The sequence below is a fragment of the Vombatus ursinus genome, unplaced genomic scaffold (genome assembly GCF_900497805.2).
Source record: "Vombatus ursinus unplaced genomic scaffold, bare-nosed wombat genome assembly UNPS02000577.1, whole genome shotgun sequence".
Classification (NCBI taxonomy): Eukaryota; Metazoa; Chordata; class Mammalia; order Diprotodontia; family Vombatidae; genus Vombatus; species Vombatus ursinus.
In genome coordinates this window covers 19,705,536-19,729,808 of record NW_020940355.1, presented here as the reverse complement: position 1 = coordinate 19,729,808, position 24,273 = coordinate 19,705,536, and the positions used below count along the sequence as shown (strand labels likewise).

At 39.2% G+C, this 24,273-nt stretch overlaps 1 protein-coding gene across 8 annotated transcripts in view; it reads left to right on the top strand.

Annotated features, from left to right (window-relative positions):
• The window catches only part of RREB1 (ras responsive element binding protein 1), a 146,614-nt gene that overhangs the window by 40,322 nt on the left and 82,019 nt on the right, over window positions 1-24,273 (top strand). The gene's annotated exons all lie outside the window — the stretch shown is intronic.

Below are 24,273 nucleotides of genomic sequence, written 5' to 3'. Positions count from 1 at the left end.
ACTGTCCCAAATGGGTAAAATGAAGTGCTTCAGCTGTTTAAAATATACTTATATAAAGGATGCCCAATAAACACAGGTATTGCTATATTGCAATATTCTTTCAGCCATTTATAGGATCAAAGGCTTTATAGCTTGAAGGAACCTTGAAGAAGAAGCTAAAGCTTGGAGAGCCTCCCTGTGCCAAAGGAGGGGAGGGGGCAGGAGCTAGGCAGGGCAGGGCAGGGATGTTGGTGGTGGTAGTTGAGTCTGAATACAGTGCACAAGTTTACACTTCCTTGAGGTATGTACTAGGCCAGAAATTCTAGGAAGTAGTTTATTTCACTCTTATTTATGTAAGCCAAAGGGAGTTATTCATTAACAAGTTTTTGAAGGTTGTTTGTCTGTAGTCTTCAACCATTCATTAGTATTTAGAACAAATTAAACAAAAGAGAATGACTTCTTAATGGACTGGATTTTTTAAACCTGAGGAATTAAAAATATCATAAGATATTTAATACTATGGGTGGAACACAATTAGTTGCTTTGCAAATTGTGCAGAGAATATGTGTGACCTGGTCCTTGCCTGTGGGGAATTGCAACAGTAAACATTAAACCAACAAATGCCAGAAAAGGGAGGGGACTTTTTCTCCCATCTTACAGATTCTATTGGAATTTTTTCTTGCTTCTCTTTGCTCCAATATTCATGATGCACACTTTAGAGAGCAAAGTATGCTGGGAACTACCAGTAGCAGGGGAGAAGCCAGTCCACGTTGCTTGGTGTGGCCTCTGGTACACTGTAACCATTAGTACTTGGACTAGGTAAGCCGTCTGAAAAAGGAGTGTTTAATTTCCTGGTTGGTGTGGCCCGAGTTTGAGGGGGGGAAAACTCTTTTGAATCTTGCAGAATCTCAGAGTTGTAGGGAGTATTGGAAGCCATCTTTTATATGAAGCATCCATATATAGTAATCCTCTACATTTCTTCTCCTCCTTCTCCTTACCCCACTTAACAGTCATTCAGTCTTTTCTTGAAGATGCACAAAGGGTATCTACTTGCTGAAAAGAAGCTCATTTTACTTTTTGATATTTCTGATTATTAGAAAGTTTTTCTATATATCAAGCTAAAATCAACTTATCTACAAATTCCTGTTTCTCCTAGGTCTGTCCTCTGAGATCAAGCACGACAGAATGTCAGTTCCTTTAATCAGTGACAGCCTTTCTGATGCTTAAAGATAGCTATTATGTACCCCCACCCCCAGCTTTCTCTTCTGTACATCAAATAATGATGATAATAATAATAATAATAATAATATTAGCTGGCATTTATGTAACACTTGCTATGTGTCAGGCACTGTACTGAACACTTTATAGATATTAACTTAATGTGATCCTCACAACAACCCTGGGAGGCAGGTGCTAATATTCCCATTTTGCAGATGAGAACACTGAGGCAAAGCCTCAGTGAGGTAACACGTGTCTGTGACTGGATTTGAACTTAGTTTCTTCAAAGATCTCTTAATACCATACCATCTTGGTTTTCATCCTATGGATACTTCTGTAGCTTGTCGGTGTCCCTTCTAAAGTATGGTGCCCAGAAGTGAATATAGTACTCCAGATGTAATGTGTTCTCAACAGGACTACTGGGTGTTTTCTCATGGTTTGTAAACGAAGTTCTTCCTAGTAGCAAAAGCTCCCATTTGACAGAAACTGATGCAGTAATTTAATGCCAAGTTATTATATTGATAGTTCTCAGACTACTTTTGAGAAGTCCATATTTTTGGACATCATTATAGAAATTCCAGTTCTGAAAACGATAAGGGTCAGATAGGACTACAGGTAAAACATTCCTAAGTGCTTGGTTTTTAATACAAGTGCCCAACGGACTATTACTGGGTCTGAGTTGTAAAAATTGAACCCATTGGTAATTACTCCTAGCTTGGTGTAGTAGAGCAGTGAAGCTTAGAACCAGGCAAACCTGAATGCATTCTGAAGGTTAGGTAGTTATAGGACAAGCAGCATTCCCATCTTATTATTTTCTCATTGTCATTTATATTGTTAGTAAAAAGTTAGTAAATATTAGGGCCAGGAGCAGAATTTGGGTCTCTAGGCTCTTTCTGTGCTGGCTTACATTCACATTCAAAACATTCTAACTTTATCTGCTTTTTAAAGTGTTGTCTATTTAAGAATTTTTATTTTCCCAAGGGTATAATTTATCATTCAGCAAATTATATACATAGATCTGCTATGATGTAATCACCACACGAATAAGTTTAACTTAAAGTTTCAAATTCCTGAATCAAGTAGGATTTATTTCTGGGGTCAAGTGGTGCTCTTTTGGAAATAGTCCTTTTTGAAATTTTGTGAAAACAGCACAGTGCATGTTGTGGGTGGAAGGAGTAGTGTGATAGAACAGGGGTTAGGAACGCCTTCAGAGATAATTTCAATTTATTCAATTTATAAATTTCTTTAGTTATTTTCTGCCTGCTTGTTAGAATGAAGTAATGGCATTTAGGAAACAGTGGTTTCTATTTGTGAGGCGAGTGAAAAGCATCCTGAAAAAAAATTTTGTGTGTGTGTGTGTGTGTGTGAGAGAGAGAGAGAGAAAAGAATGTTTTATGGGATAGTGGGGAGTAGAAGAGTAACTTGTTAATGCTTTCATTCAGTCTTGTGCTACAGTTATATTGGATAACCTGTGGAAATGACCTGGAGTTTATTTTTATTGTAGCTCAGTTTGAGTTGGTGTTCTTATAACATCTGCTGTATAGGTAGAGAGAGCTGCAAGGACAACTGTCAGAGAGGTTGGCAGGGGGAGGGGGAAGTGGGGAGGGAAGGACTCCTACATGGGTTTGAACAGCTGCTGGCCTCCCTTCATCATGGGTGCAATGAGCTTATCTGCTTTACTGAAAGCCAACTGGAAGGATGGGGGTAGGAAGGAGTGTGACTTTAGTTAGATAAAGTGACTTTAAAATTGGTTGACCTGTCATTTTGGAGCTAGGCCTCACATTTAATGAACACTATTATATGTTAGCTTCATTGTTACTGTTAGATTTTTGTTTTTCTCATCTCTAGAGCCTTGGTATTATTGCTATTGCTCTTTAAGAATTGGTCAGGTAACTTAGTTCATTTATTGGTACTGCAAGGGAAGTAGGGAGAAAAGAGGGAAAAGAAAATGGTTACATTTGGGTTGATGAGAATTGGAAATGTTACTTGATTGTTGGTTTCAGCCAGGATTTCAAGGAATACATTGACAATGACTGCTTTTATTGGAGGGATTACAGCAGTCATATGATCCATGTACTAGCCCTTTGGGAACAGTAAGGACTGACTGCCTGTGTCCTGAGAGAGAGCTGAAAAGGAGAAGATTTAAAGAAGGATGTGTTGCTTTTGGAGTTCCTTTGATAAAGAAATAGAGCTGAGCATGCATGTGTTTATTTTACACAGCAAGGAGGGACATGATATATGAATCACCTGAGATTTGCTTGGTGCATGTTGGTAGAGTAGCAAATAATAAGTGATGCCAAAAAGATGGAACCTCAGCGATGCAGAGGCTGCTGTTCCTTTTTATAACAAAGTGTAGGGAGAAGTGAAGATTCTGCAAACTTGGGGGAGGGAGGGAAGGGAGAAGAAAGCTTATAGATCAGGGGTGTGGAACCTGCAGCCTCCAGGCCACTTGTGGCCTTCCAGGTGCTTGGATGTGGCGTTTTGACTACGGTCAAGTTTTACAGAACAAATCCTTTTATTAAGGGAATTTGTTATGTGAAGTTTGGATTCAGTCAAAGGGCCACCCTTGAGGAGCTAGAGGGCCACATGTGGCCTCTAGGCTGAAGGTGATAGTTTTGGTTGTAGATAGAGAACTGAGCAGTTGTTTTAGAACTCTCTCTTTAGCCCTTGAAAATAAATGACTGCCAGGTGGACAGTCTGTAGCAGTGTGCAGAAGGAGACCTAAACCATAAAAGGCTTGGTGCATAACTGAGGGAGTAAAGCAAGTTTTAGTTATATAAAGCATGACACTTGGGAGTCTTTGGGGATTTTAGAATGGTTTGAGTGTCTCTTTTTTGACATTAATGTTTCCCAAATAGGAACAATAGTAGCAAGCTGATAAAATTTGTAAATACAACATTTACAGATATAAGTAAACACAAGTTAATTTGGAGAGTAAAGAGCACTAAATAGAAGAGATCAGGAGAGGCTTTTCCGGTAGGAGGTTTCAAATAGACTGGGAGTGCTGAGGAGTCAACTTCAGGTGAGGACACAAGGAACTGCAAGTAGGCCAGTCCAGGTAGAATATGAAGGGTGTAATATATGCTTTGGATGTATATCTTCATTTGATCCGGATAGGGAATGGAGAGTTCATTCATTGGGAGATTGTTTTAAAGCTTGTCTTGATTTTTCAAGCGGCTTAATATTTTAAACTTAGGCTGTCTCTTGAGCAAAAAACAAAACACAACAGATTAAGTCTTCACCTCTGACTGTTGAAGAGAGTGTAGAAAGAAAGGTGGAACGTATCATGTTTTTTGTTAGGATTTTTTGGAGGGTGAAAAATGGAGAAGATTGAGATTTCCACTTATTTTAAATTACCTTATCTCAGGAGTGTTTACCTTTCTTTGCCACGTAGCAGAAGCACCAGGGGTGATGGAATGTGACATACCTAGTGGTTCTAAGGAGGTTCCAAGAACTGTATGTAAACTTGAGCCTTTTTAGGAAAATCACCTCAACTGTCATCTCTCCTTCTCTCCCAAAGGAACTCAGTCAAGAGGTGAGGGGTGCCTGAGCCTTAAGCCTTCCTCCCCAGGAGGCACTTAAAAGTCTGTACATGTGTATGAACAGGGAGATGGAGATCTTGAACTATCCTGGATGGAAAGTGATAGGCAGAAGTCGACCCCCAGAAGACCAATAGAACCCCCACATGTGGACTTGTCCATCCACTGAGCCCTTCTTTCTTCTTGTATGGGTTAGTCTGTTGTAATACAAAAGGTTTCTGTAAGTTCCTAATCAAAATGTGAATGAGTTGGCTTCAGGTTTAATTTGTGTAGCTTTTTTAAAAGAGGAAAAAGAAGTTGTTGTCCACGTTCCCTTCATCTTTTCTTCTCCAGTGGGGGGAGAATAGGGTCTGTCATGCTGTTGGCTTTCTCACTGTCTGGCTGGTAGTGTCCTGCTGACAGCAAGTTACTTGCATGTTAAAGCATAGCATTTTCCTAGGATAAAAGCAGTGATCTTGCTATTTTTTTCCTCCCTAGTTTTGTATTGAAACCTTTATTCCATCACCAAGAGGAAAACTAAAGCAAACCTAACTTTGGTTTCCCCGACTTTGGAGGGGAACCTATGACAAAATAAATAAAAATAGTCTATATCATGATCCTGCCCAAAGCTGTGACAGCCATCTGTCTCTCCTACACAAGGCTGGATTTTGCTACATTTGGAGTCCCTGCATGAGAGGATAGTGTATTTGACTTTATTTACTCCCATGGGTTTCTTGATCTGAAACTTTTGGGTTGTTACAGTCTGCCCCTCTTGTGTTTTTTGGCACTTATTATGTATTTCTTATTAATATATTTATCTTGGTGAATAACTTTGGTGCAGAATCATCATTTTACAGTGAAGAATTTTTCTTTTCAGAAAAACCTAGACACTAAATGGCAAGACAAAGAAAACTGCTGTAGAGAAGAGAGTGGAAGTAAGGCAGAATTGTTTCTATTTGCTACGTCTTTAGGGCATCGTTCATAATCCAGAAAAACTGCCTGGAAAACATGTTATTTGGGCATCTTTGTTTAGAAGTCCATATGTTACGTGGTGGAAAGAGAACTGGAGTGAGAGTTCAGCTTTGTGACCTACCTCCTGCTGTGTGACCTTGGGCCTCAGTTTCTTCTCATGTAAAACAGAGGGGTTGTAAGATTTCCAAGGCTCCTTCTGGCTCTGATCTTCTATGACTGAGTTGTTTTCTCCAGCAGTTTAGTAGAGATGAGGTTTGCACCTCAGCCATCCACTTTCTCACTCAGACTCCAAGATGACTCAGGGAGGGGCTTGGGGTAAGGAAGAATTAGGAGCCAAGGAATGCAAAATTTACTGCGTAATACAAAAATAACTGTATAATCAATTAAACTGTCCAGTTTATGGAGAAGGGCTTAAGGAGAACTGGTTTTCTCACACACAATACAGAAAAGACAGACTTGTATCTTATTGTTGTAATTCCCCAGGCTTTAGGAGCAGTTGTCAACCTTTTAAAACATTAGACTGTGTTTGGGAGCTATGTAGTTCTCTCCGTTTCAGTTCACATTTACAGAGGGATTGTTGGTGGTTTATGGATGTGTAGTGGGCTAATGGCAGAATATTTGCCTTGGATGCATTCGTGGTCATGAAGCAGTTGCTGTTAAAAATATACAATAATTGTATTGTTGGTAAATGGCTTGAAGGGTGTGGGGTGAATAAAGAGATAATGGGAGGTGGTTTTCAGAAGCAAGGACTAAAAATTTTCCCAGTTAAATGGGAGTACAAACTTGATGCCTGTGAAGAAGAATAAATAATACATGCCACTGTTACTGTCTTGATTCTTTCTCGGTCCTTGCATGTGTCTGTCTGTATAACTGGTTCTAGAGAGGTTTGGAGGGTCTTTAGGGAATCAAATATTAAATGAGATGCATATTTGCTCTTCAAATCCCTCCCCTCCCCCCAAAAAAAAATTCAAAAGAAAAGAAGCTTGTTGCAGAGGAGGGACAAGCAATACTTTTCTGATCTTCCTAACTTCTTTAAATGGATGAAAATTGTTGTCCAAGTGATAAGCAGAAGTACCTTTCAAAATAATTTTAATTCCTTGGAAACATTAACAAATTTTTCATTTTTAATGTCTTTTTTGGGGGTGAGGTCTTTTAGGTGGGTTTTATTTGTTGTTGTTTAGTTACATTTTTCTGGCTCCGTGCATCTGCTCCTTTGTCTCCTGTGCGCAGCAGACTGGAACTGAGACAGCTTCTTGGCAGTTATGCCCTGGATAGTACCAACTTTGACTTTAGGTTTAGGAGGTAGAGGATAAAGATAGCATCAGCCCTTTTAGTTTTCTTGTTGGCTGGGAACAGCTGTTAAGCTTTGTGTAGCTCTGAACTTAACATTTCATTCCAGAAAAGTATGAATCGCTGAAATTTTTATTTTAATTTCCTGCAAACCAGGTTTAGATTTGCAAACCAGAGTCAGCTAAGGCATATACATATATCTATTCATTTTGTCTCAGTAATTCTCATTTCAGTAGGTAATACTTGCACTAGATTGTAGTCAATTTAAAAGAAAATGGAGAAAGGGAATATCTCGTTTGCTTTAGTTAGTTGTCTAATCAGTTCTATTCCCTTAGTTCCCACCCCATTTACTTTTCATGATTTAATTTGCTTAGGAACACTAACAGATAACTGAAATACATTTCGATGAAAATCTAAGCAAAAGAAAATAAAGATGTGACCTTAAAAGAGCAATTTAATGCTTTGCCTCTTTATGCATATTTACTTTGACCAGCTGAACCTGTGAGAAAGTCCTGTAATTATTTGTAAATTCAGCATGGCTTAATTCCCTGAACTGGAAAGGTAGATACTAAATAGGTCAATCAGGAAGCTCTGGGAGGAAAAGTAATAAATATATTGCTACCCTTTAAATTGATGTTTTTCCTCAGTGCCTCTCCAACTAATTGAAACTAGGTATACTCTCCACAGATAATTCAACCTACTTTATAGATAGACTAGACAGAGTGGGGAACCTGTGGCCTCGAGGCCAAATGGGGCCCTCTAAGTCCTCAAGTGAGGCCCTTTGAAATGAGTTTGGACCACTTTTGACTTCCCTCCCTAAAAATTTTCACAAGCCCTTCTGCAGGCTTTCATTTCCACCTATTTGAATCCTTACCTTCCTTTTAAAGCTGTGCTCTGGGCCACTTCCTGGAAAACCTTCCCTGATCCTTACTCTTCTGTCTCAGTTTTCTTTGTACTACACTTACATACTATGTATTGAACTGCCCGAGTTCAATATGAGCTGTTTGAGGGACTCAGGGAATGTTTTGAGTATTACTGTCTTAAATAGTAGACACTTAATAAATGTTGGATTTAATTGAATCATTTGAAACCAATTTCTGTTCCCTTCTGCTTAAACAATGTATCTCCACTTCAGCCCCTCCCTCTCTCTCATCTCTTCCCCCTCCCACAAGTTACTTTCCCCCTCAGAGAACACTTTCACCTTTAACATAAACCCATCCAGTTGCATTTAGAACCTCTAATGACCTAGCATCCACACCCTCCTGCTTATGGCTCCTCCCTTTCTCCTTCCACACAGTGCCTCTCCTCACACTCCCCCGACCCCATTGCCATGAGCTGCCATCAAAAATGCTCATCCTTCCTGTCTTCAAATTTGTGTCTTGATCTTGCTCAGTTGAAGCTACCATCTATTTTTTCTCCATTTATTGTCAAATTCCTAGAATTGAGTACTCCACATGGCTGCCCAAACTTCCAATCCAGCCTTTCCCCCCTACTCCACTAGTTTCTGTCCTCACCATTTTGTGTTTGCTCCCCTTGAAACCGGGGATCTTGTGAAACCTGGTAAACTCTTCTTTTCATTGTCTTCATCCCCTGTTGAAACTCCTGCACTTGGCTTTCTTGACATTTTTTATCCTTTAATTTGGGTGCCTCCCAGGGTTTTGTTCTCCAGCCCAGTGTTCTTTTCTCTACCTTGGGATTAGTGCATGACTTTACTCACCTTCTTATGTAGATCAAAACCTGCATCAACATCTTTAACCCGGACCTCTCATTTTCATTCTAGTTTCTTATTTCCAGCTGTGTACAGACTATCTTCTTGATGTCACCTCAAATTCCGTGCATCAAAAATAACAATCCATTACAACACAGATCTATGTTAAATTAGAAACTTGTAGTCATCCGTGTATTTTAAGCATTTAAAAATATAATATTATTCTTAGAAGGAGTCTGTAGGCCTTTGTTTGGTGGCATAACATGGCAACTATTTTAAATTTTATATTGTTTTTCATAATATTTGAATGTCTGCCTTATACTGGCCACCTTGAATCCTGGAGTGAGGAGATTTGTGTGCAACTTAGGTTCTCTTGTCATTGATTTTTGTCTTATCACCAATCCTGGCATTTCTTTCCTGAAATATCTTTGCTTTTTCCTCTCCTTTTCACTGTTATTATCACCTCATAACCTGGATACGATAATGGCCACCTATGATGTCTCCTTGCACCCCACTCCCATCCCACATCTCACTGTCAGGCTAATTTCGATAAAGCCCCATTTCATATTATCTGCTCTATGATGGCTATTAGTCTAGAGTCTTTTGAGACTGTATAATCTGGTCCCATTTCCTTTTCCCTCTCTCTCTCTCTCTCTCTCTCTTTTTTTTTAAGGCAGTTGGGGTTAAGTGACTTGCCCAGAGTCACACAGCTAGTAAGTGTTATGTGTCTGAGGGAAGATTTGAACTAAGGTCCTCCTGACTTCAGGGCTGGTGCTCTATCCACTGAGACACTTAGCTGCCCCTCCTTTTCTCTCTCTTAACCACCTAATCATACTCCTTAATATCCTTCACCTGTAGTAGATGAAAAGAACATTGAGGTCTTTCAGTTTTCTTCCTTCACCCCTTAAAACTGCATCCTTACCTACTCTTTCATTCCTAACCTCTGCTTTACCAAAGAGGCTATGTTTTTGTCTGTTCTCCATCCCCTAGTCCTACAAACATTTACCTATCCACTGTCTTTGGCTTTCCTAGAATTGAGTGGGGAAAAGGGAAAGGAAGACTCTTTGGTCAGAATGCCCCTGGGAAATCCCAGTTTCTCCCAAGATGGAACTGAGTCTTCCGGGATAGTTACTACCATATCTATTTTTCTGGCAATCCATTTGTACAACATGGAGCCTTTGAAAAGGCCACTGGTTTTGGTATTAATTTGGGTTTAAATCTCAGTTCTATTGTTTGTCACTTACTATCCTGTTATTGAGTCATTGAGGCAGGTTGGACTAGCTGGTCTCTGAAACCCTTCTGGGTTTAGATTTGTGATCTTCAGAGAGCTGAGATGGCTTCCATTTTTAAGGAGAGGGACTGGATCTGTGATTTCATTGGTTCCCAAGCAAACAACTCCCTCTACCAATGTAAGTTAGCACCTTCTCTGTAATGTATAATCTTAGAGAGTTGCCAGAGAGGTTCGTGAGGCCCTGGCAAGGTTAAATGATTTACCCAGGTTTATAAAGCCAGTAAGTGTCAGAGGTGGTATTTGAACCCAACTTTTCCTGGTTCTAAGGCTTACTAGCAATGCTGCTGCCATGATTGTTAAGATAAGCCAAATCAGTCCTGGTGTTTGGTGGGTAGGCCGGGCATGGCAGTAATGACTAAGGTAGGAGAGATCAAGATGGCTTAGGCACAGCCTCAAGTCAGTTACTTGTTATTTCCCTTTGTACTTTGAAACTATTGCATAGGACTGAGTAAGTATATGAAGAATTATAGTGCAGGAAGTTAATTACCTCCAGAAATCCTCTAGTACATCCCTGTGCCTGCAGGCACGACCACACCCAAATCTTTGTTTTTGCCTCAGGCTTTTAAAACTTTAAATAATAAAGACTTGTGGTCCAGAAACCTATGGTTCAGGCATACAGGAATAACTAAGAACCTAGGTCAGGGTCACCTAAATTACTTTTCTTTAATCCTGTTGAATGCTGGCTAAATTTATTTATAAAATAATCTCTTTGTATCAAGATGTTTGTCTTTAAAGGCTTATAAGTTGTATGTAGTCTTTTGTGGCTGTGTGACGGTTTATGTAAGTTTTTTTCCCCACATCACATTTTCTGATACATTTTCTAAGCAGAATTTAATTATGAAAGTATCCAGAGAATATATACAGATAAATGCTTTTACATATTCAGTGTTAATACCAAGTAACTCTTTTGTCCATCTCCTTCAGACTATTCCATCTGTTAGTCTTTCTTCAACTTAAAAATCTCTCCCATCCCATCAGAAATTCCTTATCGGTATCAAGAGAATAATAATGTTCTTTTCTAAGGAAAATACTTTATTTCCCTTAAAGTGCTATGTAACAGTGAAGAGTAGTGAGTTGGCTGTTGTACTCTATGCTAGATGCCTCTATTTTCTCATCTTTCATTCAACTGTCAGTTGATATCTGGTAGGCAGTTTTTAGGTATATAAGGACACTGGTTATGGTGTAGATAATTTTTTCAGATTTTTAGGAAACAATTTATCTCTTTTATATTGTCTGAATTGTAATCATGGAGTAGATGGGGGGTTGAAACCAGTGTTGCAGCACTATGTATGCCAGGCTTCGTGTGGGTAGGGAAAGGGAGAAGGGAAGAGGAGGAAGAACTCAACTTTCTGGATTTGAAATGGTACCCTCTGAGATACCTTGGGAAAGTTTCTTTAGGCATATTTACTGAAACATCCTTGTGTGAGTGCTTTGGATACAGCTGTTTCAAAAGTCTGTTGGAACCTTTAGAACAACCTGTTCTAACTCTGTGGCTAGAAGGAAATTGAGGATGCTAAAGGCTGCTGTTTGGCATGTAGGATTAGACCGGTTAGCTAGCTCCTGTTCTTTTTCTGGCCTCCTGGGCAAGTGAGTGACTTGTAAACATAAGAGGCCTCTTCTTTTCAAAACAAATGTATTATTTATTTATTTATTGCATTCTTTTGTTTTTAAATTTGAGTTCCAAATTTTCTCTCTCCCATCCCTCCTTCCCCACCAATTGAGAAGGCAGGCAAAATGATATCAATGCATGTGAAATCATGCAAAACAAATTTCCATATTAGCCACATCATACACAAAAATGAAAAAGCAAGAAAGCTAAATTTCATTTTTCACTCAGTACATCAATTCTCTCTGGAGGGGGATAGCATTTTTTTTATGCTGAGTCCTTTGGAATTATCTTACATCATTATATTTGAGTAACCTAGTCTTTCACAGTTGTTTTAATTTGCTTTCCTAATCAGTAGTGATTTAGAACATTTTTATGCAAGTATAGATAGCTTTGATTTCTTCTGAAAACTGCCTATTCATATCCTTTGTCCATTTGTCAGTTGGGGAATGGCTCCTCTTTTTATAAATTTGACTGAGTTCCCTCTATATTTGAAAAATGGAGCCTTTATCAGAGAAACCTGATGTAAAATTTTTTGTACCTTTTTTTAAATTTATTTTTTGTTTAGCAAAATCTTGTTTCCCTGAAACTTTGTTTGTCTTTCTGTTTCAAGTTTCTAGGTCCTTTAATGTGGAACCTGCTAAATCTTGTGAAATCCTGTGATTTGAATATTTGAATTGTTTCTTTCTGGCTGCTTGCAATATTTTCTCTGGAATTTGGCTATAATATTCCTTGGAGCTTTCATTTTGGGATCTTTCAGGAGGTGATTGGTGGATTCTTTCATTTTCTGTTTTACCCTCTGGATCTAAGATACTGGTGCAGTTTTCATTGGTAATTTCTTATGTGTAGGTTCTTTTTGTGGTCATGGCTTTCTGTTGGTCCTATTCTGCTTTTTAAGGAGTTTTTCAGTGAATTTTTGTGCTTTAGGCCAGTTCTGTTTTTCAAGGTTTCTTTGTTTGTTTTTTGTTTTGTTGTATTTTGTTTTTGTGCCTGTTTTACCAAACTGTTAGTTCTCTTTTCCTAATTTTCTTGCACCATACATCTCTTTCCCCAGTTTTTCCTACTCTTATCTCTTTAACTCTTCTAAGATTTTTTTCCCCAAGATTTCTTTTGGGCTTGGGTTCAGTTAGCATTTTTCCTTGAGGTTTTGCTTGTAGATGTTTTAATGTCATTGTCTTCTAAGTTTCTGTCTTGGTCTTCTTTGCCACTGCTCTTCTAGTCTATACCCAGGAAAGGTCCCTGCTCCCCCGTGACAGCAATCTGCTACCACTCCTTTTGGTTCTGGAACTGTGACCAGTACCCCTACTCTCCTGCAGCCACAAGTACTAGTGTTCTTCTCAGCTTTATGATGGTGACCATGTCCCCTGCTCCCTTATAAATCTACCGCAACCATACCTCTCTGTCCTGGAATTACATTATTGTTGCCAATTAATACCAGCTGTACCCTGTGCTAGCAAAGGGTCCACTGTAATTTCTTTCTGACCAGTTGTCCAACCCCCCTTACCATCTCTGGGCTGAGAGCTCCCAAAGCTGCTGCTGTTGTCTCCACCACCAGGTACAAGTGCTCTGGATAGGCCTCTTACCCTGGTGTCACAGACCTCTTACTGACCTCCTCCTTGTCTGAGGCTGGAAAAATGTCTCATTCTGACCTTTTATTGGTTCTGCTACTCCAAAATTTGATTTGAAGTATTAGGTTGTTTGGAGGGAAATGTTGGGAAAGCTCAGCTGAGTTGCTGTCTTTCATCTGCCATCTTAACAGGTTTCTTTTGGAGTAGGGAGAAAAAAGCCTTCCCTTCACACATGGCCTTGTCAGGTGCTCTTTTAGTTTCTTGCATAGCTTCTCTGAAATTTCCTCAATACTGGAACTAAGGTGGAACATCATAAGCATGGGTATAAAGCTGTTATGAATTTCTTGGCCCACAAACTAATTTTCATAGCTAATGTTGTACCATTTTCTAATCTGTCTTCATCTGTATGCCTGCTCTTTCCTTCCCTCTGCCGTAGACATCTTAGAACTGGGAACAACCATAGAGGTCTTATGGTCCAATCTCCTTATTTTACAGATGAGGTTAAGGAGTGAGCCTGAGCTTTATTACTCTTTCCTTCTTCATTTTAATGTTCCTTGTTCCAAGGAAATGAACTGTAGTGTTGTTTTAAAGTCAAATTGCTTAAAAAAAAAATCTCATTCCCCAGATACCTGCCCATGTAATGCTGTAGGAAGTACTCAGGTTTTCAGTTTAATCTCCTCCAAAGGAAGAAATAATAGTAATAATAAAATCTACTTAGATTTATATAGTACTTTTAAGTTGTGCAAAGAGCTTTCCTCACAACACCCTCTGTGCCAGTAGCATTATCACCATTTTACAGATAAGGAAACTGAACTGTTCTGAGGTGGATTTCAGCCGAGGTCACCTGACTCCTGGGTCCAGCATTCTATCTGCTACACCATGTGACCTCTTGAGAGAAAGTCAGTCAGATACCTCGTGTGCTGATATGTGGTGAATTTAATGTTAGTTCTGTTTATTGTACAGCTAACTGATGCTGCACGACCTTCTCATTGGGCTTTTTAAATGCATCAGTAAGGCATCCATTACTGTTTACTGCCCTGGAAACACCTTTCACAGGAAAGCCCTTCAAGCCCTCAGCATTTGGCTTGGTTGAGGGAGGTGGATAGTCAGACCCACCTTAAAGACATATGCAGATAAAAGTAAAGCATCACCACCTATTTTGGTGTAGAAGAGCACGCATACTTTTTTTTTATTCCATTGGTTTTCAAACATTAGCTTAATAATAATCATTATAAACTTAAGTTTATCCTGATAACTTGTATGATGATAATATTTGTATGGAAAACAAAATGTAGGTGAACCTGGAAAATGGCACCTTTCTTAAAGCATCAAAAGCCCCACCTGAATTGAAGCAGGGCATAGTACATCGGACTTTGGAGATCTTTAAAGTACACGTTGAAATGAATGCTGGGTAGGTATTGCTTGGGCTTTGGTCCAAGGCTCGCAGGCAAGTAATATTTAAACAAGTTGAATAGCCCCTGTAGGCAAGCAGCAGGAAATCTAGACCTCAGTCAGCTTCAGGGTGTTGCATGGTCAGCTAAAGATAAAAGGGTAGACTGTTGCAGCTGGGGTCTCCGTGTAACACTGGGTGGCAAACTGTTAAGAAAAGATAAAAGGAATGTAGATGGTCTCCCAGAACAACAATGTGTCCTTTTTTCTCTGTAGCTTCAAGTGATAGGAAAGAATTGGACACCATCATTCTATGGTGCTTAATTCTAGGAGGTTTAAGTACATTGAAAGACTTAAGATACATTAGTGCTTGGGGAGGATGAATTGTGTTTTTGTTTTGTTTTAAACACAGCTAGTCTATGATATAGAGTTTGTATATTGATAATTGATGGTACGGGTCATATGCTTGACTTGAATTTTATTTTATTAGGTATTGCTTGCCATCAGGTGGGGCTTGGAAATCTTTGCTCATTCTGCAGAGGTTTTCACTGTCATAGTATTTGACCTGTAGCTGAGAGTGGGGCTGAACGAGAATAAAATTTAATTGGGAAATATTTAACAACATAAGTGCAAATGCAATACAATATAGGTAATGTTAATTTGTGGTTTTTAAGTCAGTATATGGCCAGTAGGGATAATTTTATATTTGAGTTTGACATTTTTGAACAGTCTGAGGCAGTCATTGCCACTGCATAAATGGTTTATTGGCTTCTTGCGCAGCCTTTTGTGTGTGCTGCTGTGAGGATAGGTGCCACTTCCTTGATGTCTCAAGGCTGTGGTGAGTCATAGGTTTATTTCTGATGGCAGATTGATTTGTCCTTCAGGTATAAGATAGTTTAGGGGAAGGTTCCTGAAAGATTGGTATTTTTCCTTCCTTTTTCTTTGTGATTGGAAAGTAGGAGATGGAGCAGGTTCCTACAGAACCTTGTTGAGAAGAAGGGAAGATCATATTTAGAGGTTTTTCCAATTTTAGCTCAAGCCCATATTGGCCCTGGAGTTAGGAAGGTCTGAGTTCAAATTCAGTCTCACTAGCTTTGTGACTCTGGGCAAGTCCCTTAACCTCTGTTTGCTTCAGGTTCCTCATCTGTAAAGTGGGGATAATACATGCCTGCCTCCCAGGGTGGTTGTGAGAGTCAAATGAGATAATTGTAAAGTGCTTAACATGGGGCCTGGCACATAGTAAATCCTATATACGTGTTAGCTGTGTCAACACCACTTATGTGTTTGAGCCAGGATCATGAGTGCTGATCAGCATAAATGAACAAATGCTCTTTTTAGCATATTCCTCAGACACTGGTTTTATCATTTACTGTGAAGGAGGGAAATATAGGCCTTTTCTATTAGAGAGAAAATGAAACAATTAGACACCCCAGGGAATGAAGTATTAAGGCATAAAGCAGAGCCAAGAGAGAGTGTGTGCCTCTGATTTACTTTAGTAGTGTGATAATCCTCACAATGACTCCGTCCTTTAGAGATGTATCTCTGGTATTAAAACTTATTATATGAGAAGGGTAAAAATTGGCAGTGAACCTTTTTTTTTACCCCCTCTTCAGTTGCCAGGATTAAGGTGGTGGGTCTTGGACAACTTGCTACCCACTCTGATGGACTATTTCCAGCTTTTGAATTACCAATTTTACTCTGAGAAAATCATGGAATATTTGCTCCTGTTTTATATTAGATTCTTTTAATGTACTTGTTTTCACCTGCTTATTTTAGCAATTTCTGTCTTTCTCTTCCCTCTCAAAGATGTACCATAGATGGGACTAAAGCAGAATAAATTTATATCAGTATATAAAGGTTGGCCCATTGACCCTTAGTGTTTTAATTATAATATAACTTTGGACTCTCTGGAGCTTAGTAGTAGGCTGCTGGTGCCTCTGTAGATAGAGTGCCTAGGCCTGGAGTCAGGAAGATCTGAGTTAAAATCCAATCTCAGACACTAGCTCTTACCTTAAGTAAGTCACTTTAACCTCTTTCTGTCTCAGTTAATAATAGTATCTCCCCCCAAGGCTTGTTGTGAGGACCAAATGAGATAATATTTGTAGAATTTCCTGGCACATAATAGGCTTGTGTTTCCTTTCCTTTTTCTCATTGTTGAGTCATTGCAGTCCTGTCTAACTCTTTATGACTCCATTTGGTTTGGTATGGTTTTGTTTTTGTCAAAAATACTAGAGTAGTTTGCCATTTCCTTCTCTAGCTCATTTTACAAATGAGCAAACTGAGGTAGAGAGGGTGAAGTGACTTGCCCAGGGTCATCCAACTAGGAAGTGTCAGAGGCTGGATTTGAATTCAGGTCTTTCTGACTCCAGGCCCAGTACTCTGTATACTGCAACACCCAGCTGCCCTAGATGTCTTTTTTTCCCTATTGTTTTAAATCCAGTGAACCTGTAACTGAAAGTTACAAAACACTTCATCATTTGAGAAGGGAAGGCATCATTGACTAACACCCCACCATCTCATTGTATTCTGTATGTGCACACCCTGATGCGAAGAATCTTGAAAGCACATTTTTAATTCTTTATGCTTTGGTTTGTTCTGGCTAAAACCCTGCATTTCACTAGAATGTGATGCCTAGAACACAGCCACCTCTGGAAATTCCTTGGTTCTCACTCATCTTGAGCCTAGTTTTAGCAAATATAGGGAAGAAATGTAGAAACTTTGTGTTCCCAGCTGTAACTCAAGTATCAGTATAGTTGAGGGGGTAGTACATACAGCTCTTTGTGGAGGAGCTGCTGAGAATCACCTAAATCTGTCTGCTCCCTGTTCATTGGAAGGCAGTCAATATGACTGAACAAATATAGTTATGTACCCTTTCTTATAGCAGCCAGCAAAATACTCCCTGGCCATTTAGTTTACGATTTTGGAAAGCCTTGCTTCAGAAGGTTACTTAGGTTCTACAGGAGTCGGGTTCTACAGTTGGAATGGACAGGATGTACATACAAGTGTGGGAAATCATAGTTGACTTTTATGTAATTTTAAGGCTTTCAAAGTAATTTACGTTCAGTATGTTGCTCCCTCCTCACAAGGCCGGGTTAATTATGCCTATTTTATAGATGTGACAGTATGGGAAAGAGCATTAGTTGTGGAGTCAAAAGACCTGGGTTCTGGTTCTGCATTCGATGATTCTGCCTACTGAGTCTCAGTTTTTTGATTAGCAAAATGAGGTCTAAGGTCCAATTCCAGAGCTAGATCTCTGATTCTTCAAAGTTCAGAGAAATTAAGGCACCACAACTAGTTAGATAAAGGGGTAAGATTTGACCCCAGGTTTCTTCTGACTCTGTGTTCAGCAAAATGACACAAAAGGAAAATTGTCCGCTTTATTTAGCAACTGATGTGCAATAATTTACCTTTCTGTGATTAAGCAAATTTTAAGTTTAATTTGGACTAGCTAAGTGTAATATATTCTGCAACTAATGGAACTTTATTTCCTGCAAGTGATAACAGCATTGTAAGGGTGCCAACAAGCTGTAGTGTTTTACTCTTGCCTCGGAGTGAGACAACTGCTTTTGGACCTGAATTCAGGTTTTTAATCAGCTGTGTGTGTGTGACCTTGGGTAAGCCACATAACTGATCTGGGCCTCTGTTTTCTCATCTAAAAAATGGAAATGAATATAATATCATCCCATGCCAGGTTCCAGTGAAGAAAATGTTTTATTAGTCTCAAGAGTGTTAAACATTTAGTGTGTGTTTTTCACCAACCAGATTTTGTAAATTGATATGGATATCAGTGAAATTAGGGTTAGAACTTTCTTTTGTGAGAGATTGCCATTTTCTCGAAAAGGTGTTTGATAAAGATGGTTATGTAGATTTGCTTTCTCTTGAACTCTGGGTTAAAGGCGATGAAAGCAAACTTTTGGTTACTTGCTGGAGAAGAGGATGTTATGGAGATGGAGGAAAGAGGTCGCAAGGCTAGATAGCTGTTGGAGCCAGACTCGTTCATCAAATATGAAATGTAATTTCCAAATATCCTAACTCCTTTATGTTGTCCTTCCCATTGTAACTGGGGTCCAGGGCTTCAGCCCTTCAGTAAACCTCCAGGCAGGAGGGGCCTGGAGCAGCAGGGAGGGTCTTCATCCTCCATAGGTCATCTCCCCCCACCTTTTTTTTTTTTTAAAGGAGTGTCAACTTTTACCACATTTGCTCCCTGTACCCCAGTCTCCTTTGATTGGAATGATAGGGGAAAATTCAGGTGTTCCCATAAGCACTGGATGATGATGATGACAGCAGAGTGCAATGGCCAGGTAACTGGAAAGTCTTTAAGAAAAGAGAAGTTACTGAGGGAGAAAGGTCCTCCTTGATAGCTGAAAAGCAGTGGGGGCTATGTCTTCCTGTGGTGCATTTTAAACAAATGGCTGCCATGTGGCAGCTGTCTCCTGCCTTCCTGAATCTGGCAATAGTTAAATCCTGTCTATAAGACGTGCTCCCTGGAGAAGAGCATTGAGAATGGGAGTAAACCTTTTCTTTTCTTTAAATTAAAACTTTTTTTCTTAACAATTAGTGTTCTTTGTCATTTCCTTTATTCCAAGAAAGAGAGGCATGAAGGAAGAAGGAATGGGAGGATTGAACTTTTTTTAATGTCAAATTATTATTAATATTTTAAAAATAAGGTGTAAGGTTCTTTCTAGCTCTAAATCTAGATCCTATAACTGGAGGATAAGTTTAGGCAGGAATCCACTGCTGTGTTTTATACAGCACTCAGTAAATGTACCCCACTGGCCAAATAGTATGACAATTAAAATAAGTGTAACAAAAGAATTTTTCTTTAAATAATTTTTTAAAAATTTTCTTTAGGAATCTCCTTATTGCATGGGGGAAAAGATCATACCAATATGTGATAAAAAATCTCATTGCACTAGGATATTTTATCTTAATGTTTACGGTTCCTAAGTTTGTAGAATTCTGAAATCTCATCATTATTATACAGTTCTATATCTAGTGATGCTCTCCATTTGAGGGCACATCCAAATATAAACAGTAGTTGGTAAGAGCCACATTTATTTATTTCTCACTCTGTGTTTCTGTTTTCTCTATAAAGCTGACATGTGTTTTATATAGGTCATAGTCTATTCTTGGACTGTGTTTAAGTTGAAAAAGAATTTTGCTAGCAAAAAGACAATCTTAAGGGAAAATTTTTTTCTTCCCTTTGTTTATTTACCGCTCACTAAGATACCTTATATCAACAGAGGATGCAAAGAGAGAAGTTGAACACCTTTTTGGGAAAGGGTGAAGGATCTATGTGTACAGAAATTTGGAGAATTGTTCTATAGCACCCTCTAAGGAGCTGTTGTGTGATTCACAGCAAAGTGTGCTAATACCGTTTGCTTAGAGTTGCTCACAGTCTTGAGAGGACTGTTGGGTAGTGAAGGTCATGACCAGGGCAGCCCCTGGAGATCTATACAAAAGACCAGCCAGAGTGGTTTTGCTTCCTGTGCACATAACTTTATAGGCAGGCAGGCCCTACCCACCCTAAATTTCATATCTGACTTGTCCGTGTTCCTGAGGAAGTAGCAAATGAGCCCTAGATATGTTTGAATATTTTCTTTGCTTTTTAAGAACCGAAGTGTACATTGTACACATTACGAATTGATAACTTGTTCACAGGATTTGGGTCTGGCAAGGGATGACCTTAGTGATCATCCATTCTGTCTTTTACAATGAGAAAACTGTTTGAAGTCTTATACCCTGAGGAAAACCTTTCAGCAATACCCCTGATTTTAAATCATTTTAATTTCATGAACTCGTTTTTTGGAGGTGGTGGGCTAGGAGTTAAGGTTACTAACTTGCAGTTAACTGGAGTGTATTGGGCTAATTACTCTACCTATTAGGTTCATTTTTCTAGCTTTTGGGCTTCCATGCATCATTGGTTTTGATGTTTCCCTCTGCCCCGCTTTTCTTATCCTGCCTGAATCCATGTGGATTCTCTGCTCAAATTCATTTATAAGTCCAGTTTTTTCTTAGTTTCTTAGTTTTCCTTTAGTTTTTTCTGCTCACAGCACATGGCTCAGCTTCTGTTCAGAGTTTCCAGGTAACTAGGAATCAGCAGGAAAGAGACTTTGGGGTACCTTTTGGCTTTCTTTGCTTAGTAGTTTTTTTAGAGAAAGGTAACTGAAATCCAATGCCTATCTCATTGATTACTTTTCTATCAAACTTCAATATTCCAAATCTTTTTTGCCATAAATTTTTGGTGCGATCTGGATAATTTTCTTTTATTCAGGTCTAAGGATTATGTTTGTTCAGTTGTTTCAGTCATGTGCTCTAAATCATTACTGATTTTGTTGTTGCTGTTCACTTGTGACCGACTCTTTATGGCCCCATTTGGGGTTTTGGTAAAGATACTGGAGTGTAGTTTTCCACTTCCTTCTCCAGCTCAATTTACAGATGAGGAAACTGAGGCAAACAAGATTAGGTGACTCTCCCAGGAGAGTGTCTCAGGCCAGTTTTGAACTCAGGAAGATTCTTGTTTCCAGGCCCACCACTCTATTCACTATACCACCTAGTTGCCCAAGGATTATGGGAGACAGTAAAGAAACATAAGTCACTAAGGACTGGACACTGAATACCTAGGACAAAAATGTATCTGTGGGTCCCAAATCATAGAGGGGAACTGGCTTCTTGCATTAAGGATATAGTAGAATCTAGAAGAGAACCAAGTGGTGACTATTGCATATACTAGTAGTGGAGGCCATCCATACCTGTGTACACATAGAAATCTGTGCTTCCCTCCTTGCTTTCAAAATGGACATTTTCTTCCCCTTTGTAAAGGCTCTGAGAATAGATGCATCTTCCATCATTTTCCGAGTACTCTCTTCTCTCCTACTGGGCCCAGAGCCAGAATTGGCTAAAGAGCCAACTCATCGTGCCTGGGATTGTGAAGTACTCGCTCATTTGGTGAAAGGCCCTGCATGTCATTCGGAAGATCTGGTTTACTATGGAGTCCATGCCAGCCTGAAAAGCGGGGGGGGGGGGGGGGGGGGTTGGGGGGGTGTGGCTTTCATGGATTGCTTCTCAGTCCAAGGAATAGACTGGTCTTGAAGCCAAGAAACACATCAACTTCCTGGAACTTAAGCCATCATCACAGCTGTCTTAGCCTTCAGAGCACACGCAAGGCAGTACTTATTAGGACAGTGTGGCTGTTGTGCCCTCTGTTAACAAGCTGAGGGAGAGCATAGGCTTTGCCATATTGGATTAGATAAAGGACCCATCTTTTCTGACTTTTTTGCTCACAGACTAGCAGCCAGTTCCCACTTAAGCTCTGTACGAGGCAAAGATTTGAATGTTTCCTTGCTTTGCCTTGTAAACTGTCTATGGTCATCAGTCTTCTCTTAGCAGAAAATGTTTTTACCCCATTTCTTAAGCTCACAATACTGTGTTGAGACCATTTTAAAATCTGAATTCCTCTTGCCTGAATTAGTCTCTTAGTTAATTAGTCTACCCAGGCTGTTCATCCACTTGGTTCAGTGGTACGTTCCCAGCCCTTAAACCTACTCAAAAATGTCTCAGGGCCTCGACGTATGGGTCTACACAAAACTACTCTAAACTTTGGGCCTGTTGAAAGCATTTAGTCCTTGGCGATTCCTCAGAAGTAGGTTTGTTCCTGGCTCCTTTTGTTTGGGGCATCTCATTTTTGCATTGCTCTTTATCTGTTATCTTTCAGGGTTATCTGGTCTGTCTTGGATGGACCACTCTTCTTAATCTTCTCTTTCTGGCCTTACATATGATTGTTCTCTTATCTTTTCTAGGTGGGGACATCCTTGGTAGGAGGGGAGGGACCATCCCAGTTGTCTTTATCTTAGCTTTAACTAACTTACATCAAGGACTCTGCTCTTCCAGTTATCCTTTTTGGACTCTCTATGGGAGAGGAGCCTTAGAAGAAGTTTATATTTATTCCTTTATCCCTTCCCAAATTTATCCTTCATTTGAGTAAAGGGGGAGATAGTCTGGAATTTCTTCTTGGGGTTGCCTGTTTTGTAACCTTCAGCACTTTAGTTTGAAGTCTTTAAATCAATAGACTTAAAGGAAACAATGAAGTTTACCCAGCTCTCAGTTTTTAGGGAATGCTGGGACTGAAACTAAGGTCAAACTTTTCATAGGCAGGATGAAATGGCAGTATCATCTTGGAAATAAATCTTTGGCCTCGAAGGGATGCCTACTTTAAACTACCTTAATTATCTGATGTTAGTTATTAAAATGTGAAAAAAGGCTCCCCTCAATTCTCTTTTTAAAATATTCCATTTGATAGACATTTTATGTCAGACTGATTAAATTAATCAGAGGAGGGTAGTTTCTTTCTCTTTTGTGATTTACATCTTTTAATCTCATTTTGCTGAGATAAAGTTTATTTTGAGTTTTACTGATTTGTTCCTCATAGTAATGCTAACATTGTTCTGCTAATATTAACTCCCGCCCTACACCCCACAACTTCAAACAAGAAACATCCCTTTCCCATTCCAGTTTAAAAAAAAAAGTATTTTGGATCCATGGCTTGACTATGTCCTGCCATTAGAAGTTACAACCTTTCTATACACTGTCATCCTATGCATTTCTTTTAGTCTTTATAAATTCTTTCTCTGGCAGAGAAAATAGGGTTTTGAGATTACAAGGGGAAAAGTTGAACAACTTCATGATATTCTACCTTCCCATTCTGGCTGTTACAGGGGTTTTAAGGAATGAAAGTATGATAGGCTCTTCTGAAGTCTTAATCTCCCTTTCCTTTCCCCAAATCCATCTTCCAGTCTTTACAAAGTGAAATAGAAACCTAGACTGTCTTTGAGTGCCTTCTACTTTTACTTTGTTTGACTTTAGGCATTGTTCCTTGGTTTGGATGGGTGGGGTTGATGATCTGAAAGGGACATTTTGTTATCTAGTTTTGAGATTAAGATGGAGCCTTTTGTAAATTGTCTTGATGGCATCTTGAACATTGGCATGTGCCCTGTAAAGGAGCTTGTGAAGTTGAGGTCCTCCATCCATCTTCCTGAGAATAAGGTGTGGATGTGTGTAAGTGAGTGGTTCTTTTGCCTATTTTTTATATCCTGGGCAACCTGCAAAAGGAAGGTTAGAGATAATAGAGAAAGTCTGAATGTAGGAGCCTGGAGAGAACTGGAGAGTATACAGAATTAATGGTGTTAGTATCATTGACAAGGTCTAAATCCTGTCATTCCTATCTTGTACTTTCCTTATCTGGACTTGATCACCAAACTCATTTCTGGCTCTAAAATTTTATTTTTAGTAAGCAAGCAGTAAATGTCAATGTATAGAATTCAGGATGGTAAATAGGCAATGGGCTTGCGGCTTTGTAGATTTCCTTGAGGCTTCTGAAAGAAGACAACAAACATGTTAGTTGTTATTCATTGAATCATATGAGAATTCCACTGGTTTCTGAGCTGAGGGAGGTCCATCCAGTTGAGTCCCTTTCCCTTTCATTGAGAGGGGAGATGAAGAAATGATGCACTTGCTTTTTCTCAAATTCAAATTAGCCCTCAGCAGAGAAAAAGAGGGAAGAAAAATGTGTTTGGATGCTATAGACTGATTCTTCAAAGTCTAGTTAAAGTCTTCTAATTTTTAAGGATGTTAAAGCAACCATTTGTTCCAGATAGTGTTTGTGGTAGTATAGAGATTTTTTAAAAAATACTTTTTTAGTGGTATTTAAATTCTTTAATAGCAAATAGTTTCCGCGT